The sequence below is a fragment of the Aedes albopictus genome, chromosome 3, assembly GCF_035046485.1.
Source record: "Aedes albopictus strain Foshan chromosome 3, AalbF5, whole genome shotgun sequence".
Taxonomy (NCBI): Eukaryota; Metazoa; Arthropoda; class Insecta; order Diptera; family Culicidae; genus Aedes; species Aedes albopictus.
The window spans coordinates 125,089,751-125,099,002 of NC_085138.1; positions in this window are offsets into that span (position 1 = coordinate 125,089,751).

Sequence of the window (9,252 nt, forward strand, 5' to 3'; positions counted from 1 at the left end):
TTCGATTCCCGGTTGGTCCAGGATCTTTTCGTAAAGGAAATTTCCTTGACTTCCTTGGGCATAGAGTATCTTCGTGCCTGCCACACGATATACGCATGCAAACTGGTCATTGGCAGAGGAAGCTCTCAGTTGATAACTGTTAAGCTGAGAAGCAGGCTTTGTCCCAATGACGACGTTACGCCAAGAAGCGAGAGAGAGAACATTGTGCTGACACGATTTTGGAAGCCCCCGATTCCGTTTTCCTCCGATTTTGTCGGCGTTTGGCCCGATTATGTAAGCCTCTTTTAACGAGAAAGTTAAAATGTTTTACACTCAGCATTAATATTTTACATTTCCAGTATTTTACAGTGTACCTCAAATTCAGTTGATAATTTTTGGCGTCATATACAAATTATGTAACAAAAAAATCTCGCGTAATATTTGAAAAGGGCTAAAAAAATTTAAACCTCTTCTCAGCGAGAAAACGCCAACATTTGTGTCTGTTTTCAAAACATACCGTGAATCATCCAGGAAATTTTCAAAGAATGATTGCTGGCATTTCTTCAGATAGTGTTTCTGGGATTTCTCCAAATTTTCCATTCTGAGATTTATTCCTCCAAGAATTCCTCCTGAGACTCTTTTGGGAATTTCTGCTGAGATTCCTCAAGCAATCCCTGCTGGAATTCCCCAGATATTTCCCGAGGAGATTTTACGAAAAATTTTCCGGACAATTCTTGTTGGGATTCCATTAGGATTTTATACTGAAATTCTTCCACGGATGTTTGTAGTTGTACTTTAAATACCCACAGGTGGATCTACGTTTTTTTCTAGGAATTATTTATGGGATTCTAATGAGGCTTTCTCCAGGAATTTCTTTAGGTTTCCTCCGGAATTTTCTGTTGATATTCCACCAGAAGTCCTTGAAGATTTCTTTAGGACTTTAGGTATTCATGCAGAAATTTCTCCTAGGATTCTTTCAGGAATTCCTCCAGATATTTTTCTTCAGGTAAGTATATGACGAAGCCCCTCTCGAATTTTCAAGAGCACAAATCTGAGGAACCGAAAGTCGGACTGGGCTGAAAAGTTGATCGATTGGTTACCCACTGGTGGTGACCAATCGATCAAATTTTCTGCGCAAATCGACACTCGGTTCTTCAGATTTGTGCTCTTGAAAATTCGAGGTGTGGCTTCGTCATATCTTAACCTTCATTATTTTCTACAGGATTTTTTGCATGGATTTCTTCAGAAACTCTTCCGGATATTCCTCAGAATTCTTTTAGAGATTTCTCCAGGAAGTTTTAAATTAGACATGTCCACTTTTTCAAAATTGTTCTCTGCTTCTCAAGTCCACCCCCATATTTTGATTGACATCCAAAAAGAAGTAACTGGTCAAAACTTCAGCCAAATCCATTGAAATTAAGAGGTCCAAAGCATGATGGCCCCCTAAAAGCTAGTTTTTAGGACACATTAGGCTTTCACTAATTTTCGACCAACTCCTACATCATTGATGCGAAAGAAGCAAATAACCAGCAAAAACAGTTACTTTTTTTTTTGGATGCCAATCAAAATATGGGGGTGGACTTGAGAATCAGAAATTAGAAAGGCCTCTTCTACCTATATTCCTTCAGGAGTTTGATCAAAATGTTTGTTGGATTGGCATCACGGCTCTCAGTTTCGTGTGTATTATAGACACACGGAAGAGGCTGTTTCTAGATTAGAACACTTTCAGAATTAACGCTGAATTCATCATACAATAGCCCCATTCACTTCAAAAGTTTATTTTTCTCGTCCCTCAACATTTTCTCCAATTTACACAAATCACACCCCTTTGAGTCAACCATGCCTTCTTTAGGGAACATCCATTGAGTGCGTTACGCCAAAATTGTCACATTTAAGAGGGGCTGGAGATGCAACAAATTGTGATGACCCATTAAAACTTCAGAAAACTTGAATTAAAAGTGTGAGTAGGGGAAGCAGCAAAAAAAGTTTTTTTACGTAATTTATGGACGATCCCTTATTCTAATTTCTGGCTACGCCACTGCTTCATGAAAATGAAATAACAAAAACAAATATTTTCATACGTTTTTGAATTTTGATTTTATTTTTATATGTGATTCGATTATCCGGAAAATTCGATTATCCGGAGTGAAATAAAAATCGATACTCCGGATAATCGAGTCCGACCTGTATTTCAAAACATGCAGAGGAAGTATTGTCTAAACTTTTGGAATTTCGCTGAAAACTCTTCTTCCCCTTACAATGTTTTAGGGAATTTCTCTTAAAATATCTATTCTTAATTGGCTACAAACACTTGCACACATTACTCAGGAAATTATGTCTGCAGGTTTATTTTCATTGGTATCATAAGAAATTACGCAAGAAAAACTTTAAAAAATCATCAACAATTTCCAACAGTATCTCAAGGCACTTTTTCGGAATTTCTTTCGAGAACCCCTAGAAATCATTCTGAAATTTAATAAAATCCACGAAAAGTCCCAAAACAATTTGGAACACGATTCCAAGATTAAAAAAAGGTTCAATATACAACTTCTCAGGAAATTCCTAAGCTGCAGTGAGAAAATACATTCGATATTTTCTCAAAACTGGATCCAGGGGAATTACAAGAAATTTATCCGTGTTCGTGTCTTGGACTTCTGCACTGTAAGTTCATCCACAACATTCTTGAAGAAGTCCATATTGTTCCAGCCAGCATCGCTATTGCTTATTTTTCGTATAACTTACAAGTAGCTAGTCTGAAATAATTTGCTCAAAATTATTAATACTAAGAACTACAAAACCTAAATATTACTGTCATTATATCCTGTTTTTAATTTCCTACGATTTTCAGGATTTTTTCTAGTGAAATAAAACCTCAACTACAGGTTGTTTGGTTCTTTGCTAATGTTCAGTAATTTCAAAAAAATCAAACAAACGAATTTTGTATTGCATCTTGATTTTATTGAAAATGAATTCTTAAATGTCTTGCGGCCCGCAGTCGCTTTTCAAAATTCAATTTTGGCCCGCAAAGACAGTTAGGCTGAGGATCACTGCGGTACACTATCAACCGGCTGCAGATCAAAAACGGTTTAATCTTAAAAAAATGTTTTAAGAAGCAAATGAAGCATATTTATTGTATTTTGCAGGAAAACATAGAAAAAATGCAGTTTTTATTTCTTTAAGATGAAATTTTGATGTGATAGTGAAATTAATGCCATTTCCTTCTACACAAGCGAGTGATCGCCAACACTTGCAAATTTCACAGCTTACGGACAGGTATTTCCACAAGAAACAATATTACATTCATCGAATATATGCTCAGAACCAGTTACGACATTAAACTCTTGACAAATATTTACAAGACCATAATAAACTTATAGCCTTATTGTCAATTCACGCTTTATTCACAACATAATTTTACTCAAAGTATTTTTTATGAAAAAATATTTGATGGGATCGTTTTTTTTTCTGGATCTACAATTCCCTAATTTAAGTGGCTTAACCTAATTCATATCGAAAACTGGATTGTTTGTGGAACTATTAGCAGTTTTCCCACACAGTAGTCGAAATTAACAGTCATAAGGCTAACTCCTCCTTATAAACCTAAAATTAGATAGTCTTCATGTATGAAACAATGAAAACCATATATGTAGATTATGAAACTATAGATGTAATTCTATTATCACAAATAAAAAACTTCTGAGTAGATTCAGTTTTATTAGAACAAATCGTTAAATATTTTACGCCATCAAAACACATCCAACGAATTTCGTCAGCAATCGTCCTTACAGCTTTTGAGCCATGATTATTCATATTGTCCTTCCTGTATGCGTATTTGACAAACTAAAAATTATGCGAAAACAATTATTTTGACCTTAAATATCTACGAAAGCATTTGATTTTCCATGAAACCCTTCAAAGGCTTTCCATAGTTTCATGTCCGCTGCATTGGTGCACCGTTGAATTGATTGAATATTTGTATTAGTTGCAAGAGATTAGTAAGGGGTCATCCATTAAGTACGTCACGTTCCTGAGGGAGGGGGTTGGGGTTTCGAAAGTGTGACAACTGACAAGCAATTTATTAAGTATAGGAAAAACCCGTACGAAGGGGGAGGGGGTCGAAAATTCCCAATTTAAGCGTGACGTACTTAATGGATGCTCCCTAAAGCAATGCATTGCTTTACCAATCCTGTAGAATGTTATATTAGTTTCTTCCATTCTGAGTACCCTACAACAGTCGTTTATGAAGCAAGATTGGTTACATAATATACCTTCTGGCACTTCTCAACGAGATGCCCAATGCTGAGAGTAATGTTTCACACATAAGGGGGCATCCATTAAATACGTCACGGTCCTACCCAAGTAACACAACTTGTTATATTAATGTTTAAAATACATGTTTCATACAAACGCCCATGTTTTGTTTCTCGAGTGCGACACTTAATTTCTTATATAACCGAAAAAGCGCAAAAAATGGCGGCTTATAAAATATCTTCGATGTTGTTAAAGATGTTTTTCAATACATTATTATAACATAAGAATATGTATTGATAATGTTCTCAAAAACATTCCAAATACTAATTTATTGCTAGCAGGAAAAAAAGTGATTTGAAAAACACAAACCGTGCAAATTTATGTGACAGCTATTATGTGGTATTTGATAATGGCTCAAAATAATTTTCGAACCTTACATTCTATTTGTAATTTACCATCTCAGTGTTTGGTCACTATGACATAATTTCATGTGCCATTTAAAATTTATGGTGAAGTTAACGCATTCACTCTTCAATAATTTATTGGCTATCCATCCGATTGAAAATAAGAAAGGAAGTTTTTTCATCTCTCGGGTTTGTGTAAGATTTTCGAACAACTTTTCAAACATGCAACATGGGGGCTTCATGACACAGTACGGTCAGGAAGTTTTAGAATACTGTTTGTAATAATGATCTGCTTTTAGATCGTAGAGTTTACGTTCGTTACAAATAAGGAAAATATATTATTTCAATAAATGTTTAAAACGTCATAAGAAAAAATAATAGAAAACCTTTGCAGATGAACAAACGGTTTTCCATAAAATAATTAGTATGAAACTTTTGAACAGGCACTTTAATTTATCTGGACTGATAGGGAAGAATTCAAAACATTAGAAGTACGTTTAATTTACATCGCTAGCACTTCTCAATAACATGTTTGCCGAAAACTACTTCAATTGGTTGAAATACATTCAAAAAACGTTATAGCAACGAATTTGAAACATCCGTTTCCAACGATATGATTTTTGTTTTTGGATACCTGTTTTGAACTAAAGTATAACAATAACAAAGTTTGAGCGAAGTTCTTCCTGGAATAAAATAATATTTCCAGTGATTAAAGATTAAACTGTGCTTCGAAGTGAGATGTAGTCGACACGTAAGTACCGTAAGTGAACATTTGCTGTTATTAGCCCGGAATTTTTGACTAGCGAAGTAGGATTTTTTTTCCAAATCCGTGCGTCGGACCTAACTTCGGAAGTGGTGCGCTGTATAGCTGGCCAGGTGTACTATACAGCGTACCACTTCCGAAGTTAGTTCCAACGCACGGTTTTGGAGAAAACCCCAACTTCGCTAGTCAAAAACTCCGATTTGCAACTAAATTGAGAATATCATAATTGAATTGCCTCGTATTGTTAGGTGCAAAACATGTTTCATGAAGAATATCTTAGTGAGTGAGCAGAGAATACTTCCAAACTGGTATATTAACGTATTTAAAACATAAAAATAACGTTATCGTAACATGTTTGTACCCAAAGGTTATAAATATGTGCTGGTGATGTTTCACATATAGGGGGATTAGGGGCATAATGGACACCCGGGGCGAAATGGACATCCCTGTTTTTGCCGAAACCGTTGACTTTTATGTAAAACGTTTAATGCATAAGTGTAAAGGAACAAGTCAGTGTTCTATTTTTCAAAAGTACCATTTATATTCTTTCAAAATAACCAAAAGATCATTAAAATTGAAGTATGTTTTTCATGTGGTGGATTTCTTATAATTTCGAAGCAGTAGCAAATAAGGTATTACGAGTGTTTGAGTGTGTCCACAATACAAACAAGTGAAATGTTAGCTTATCTACATGTATACGCAGATTTAGCAATGGATGAAGTATTATATTTTTGATCAGAACTTAATGAAAATAGCAATTTCTATGTTGTAGTCGATTCGGGGCGAAATGAACACTGGCAATTATGAATGGATGTACGTGCGTTGCATACTGTTAGGCGTTTTAGGGAGTTTGGAAAAAATCAATCCGATTATTTTAGCCTAAAAAATATTTAATTAACTTTGAAGTTATGTAAACTCGTCTAAGATGGAGTATTATATCTGTGGTAGTGATCTCCGTAAGCAAATTACTTAACTGGTCGATATTCTCAAAGATACAGCATACAATATACAGGGGTGTCCATTATGCCCCGATGGGTGTTCATTTCGCCCCGTACGTTTCCTGCCAGCCCCAAAAAACACACGGTTTTCAATTCATTATTTCTTCACAAAAATGACGATCTAGCAGCTGTAAATGATTGAAATATTTAGGAAACAAATTAAAGTTGTAAGCCAACTGATAATATGTTAAGTTTTTGTCTGTTACACAGGCCTAACATACTCATTTGCTTAGGGTGTCCATTATGCCCCCAATCCCCCTATTCTTTAATTGAAGGAAGGCGATGAGACAAAAATCTTGTGTTATCAACATTAAATAAACGTTATTATAACTTGTTCTGAGATTGACAAGATTTTTAAAAACTTGTTATTGCTGAACATAGTTAAAACTTGATTTCAACACAAGATGTATGCAGTTTCACTTATAATACTGTACTGCAACATCTCTTTTAAATTACATTTTTGAAGATGTTTTCTGTGTTACTTGGGTCGGGGGGAAGGGGGAAAGTGTGACGAGCCATGTATTAGGTATAGGAAAACCTTGTACAAAGGAAGAGGGGGTCAAAAATTCCCAATTTTAGCGTGACGTACTTAAAGGATGCTCCCTAAATTCATTCAAAAGCTTCTGAGGAAACTTTGACAAATTTTCCTTCCCGAAGATCTATGCCTGAGTTTTTAGTATCCTTAAGGGGCATTCCAATTTTATAAGGTTTATAGCCCTTTTCAGAAGCGTTCTTAGATGTTTAAGGGGCATTTTACAACAATTCAGGGATCTCCAGGGCCGCACCTGAAATCCTCTTAAACAACCTCATGAAACACAAAATGCCCTGAACCCTCCATTAATCTACTGAAATTCACCTGAGCTCTCTGAGATACCCTGGTATCCCCTTGAGATTCTCTGAGCCTTATGAGACCCCCTGAAAAACTTCCTGAAATCCCATAAAATCTTCCCCTAACACCCCAGGAATTCCCTGATTTCTACTGAGAATCCCCTGAATCCTCCTGAGACCACTTAAAATGCACCTGAGACCCATTGAAACTCTCCTGAGACGCTTCTGAGAAACATTGAGACTCCCTGAAAACCCTGAATCACTCTTGAGCTCTCCTCTTGAAACGCTTCTGGAATTCGCCCTGAAATTTCCGGAGAACCCCGAAAACCATCTGCGATAGCTGAAACACTTCTGTGACTAGCCCTGATATGCTATAAACCACCACCCTGAACACCCGAATCCTCCTGGAACTCCTCGAAATGCCTGGTGAATCTTGCGAGGAGCTCCGGGAAGAACTAGGTACTGGAGAAATAACGAGAGGCAGGCAAACAGAAAAACTTTAGGCAGGAAACATGCCAAAGGTGGAACTATAAGGGAACTCCAAGAAGTCTGGAAACCTTCGCGAGAAATTTCCCAATAAAAGTCTATGAAAGTCTTTATGAACGGCCCATAAGCATCATATTCAAACAATATTGGTTTGTGATCAGATAGTGATTTTTCATGCGACACATGCCAATTTTCAATCTTATCTATGATAGTTGGACTGAACTACATAAAGTCAAATCAGGAACTTCCTCTCTGCTATTAATATTAATAAAAATTGGGACATTATCTCTGTTACATATATTTATGTGTTTGTTGGAAATTCTAATAGGTACTCACCTATGTTGTTGATGTCCGTGCCTTCCCTTATAGTTGACATACACCGCTACTTCTGGCGGAGACACCTCTTCCTGGTCTCCAGGAAAATAAGCAGATGCAAGGCAAATTTCAATTTTCCCGCGAGTTGTTGGTACCTCCAACATAACTGCAACGATGTCCTTGTTTATGAATTCTGTAATAGAAACTATTTAAAACAAACTTCCATTTACCAAAATTGCAACTCTTGGAATAAGCTGCTCATTGTCATCGATCAACTTGCCAGAAGTTGTAGGAATTCCTAGTATCCTACTCTTATTTGCCCACGGGTCCTGGATGAATCCAACCTCCAGTTTGCTCTCAGTGAACATTTTACAAAGTACGGCGGTTACACCCTTTACATGGTGAATGTTCACTTGGACGAATTTCGATATCTTAGGGTTTAATTTGATCGGGTTCGACGAATTGCCGGGGATTTTTTACTGCATCAGCATTGGTTCTACAGCACACCTTACTTGAATGCTTCGCTCCTTGGGTTTTCAGGTTTTTGTATACAAATGCTGATTCAACATTTTTTATGTATCTTGTTTAGAGTCACAATTACTGCCTTCTTCATTTCTTCATTGAATTGGGACCACTCTGGACTGCTATATCACTCCCTCAAATACCTCAGTGGTATCCGATGAAGGATTACTGTGTACTCTTAGCACAATCGGCTGACGAACTAGATTACCTGGCAACTTTTCAACTCGTTTAAGTTTCAACAGTTCATTCACGTAAAAAGTATCACGTATTCCTTCCTATCTTCAAAAGATCATTACAAGGCCAACGAAATCGTCAGGCACTTTGAATGTCGATACTGCAAATGATCGGTCTATGTATAACCAATTTTCAAGAACGATTTGTTTTAACTTGTTTTTTTTTTTGTTTTTTTTTTTTTTTTGTTTAGAGAGACTTTACCGTTCTCGGCATTCGTCTCTGGACTTATGTTTATGTTATTGTTTGATGCTATTTATTTGTATGTAAGTCTTATCAATTCCTATCGTTATTTGTTTGTACCTTGATTTTGATAATCTATATTATCATTCAATCAAGCATGAACAATTTTACACATTGTTACCTATGTTTTGCATAGCACTGAACGGTGAATGAAGCGCGCGCTGTACACTCGCACAGGAGGAAAATACAAACAGCCACACAGAAAAGCCGATGAAGTATATATAAATTATAC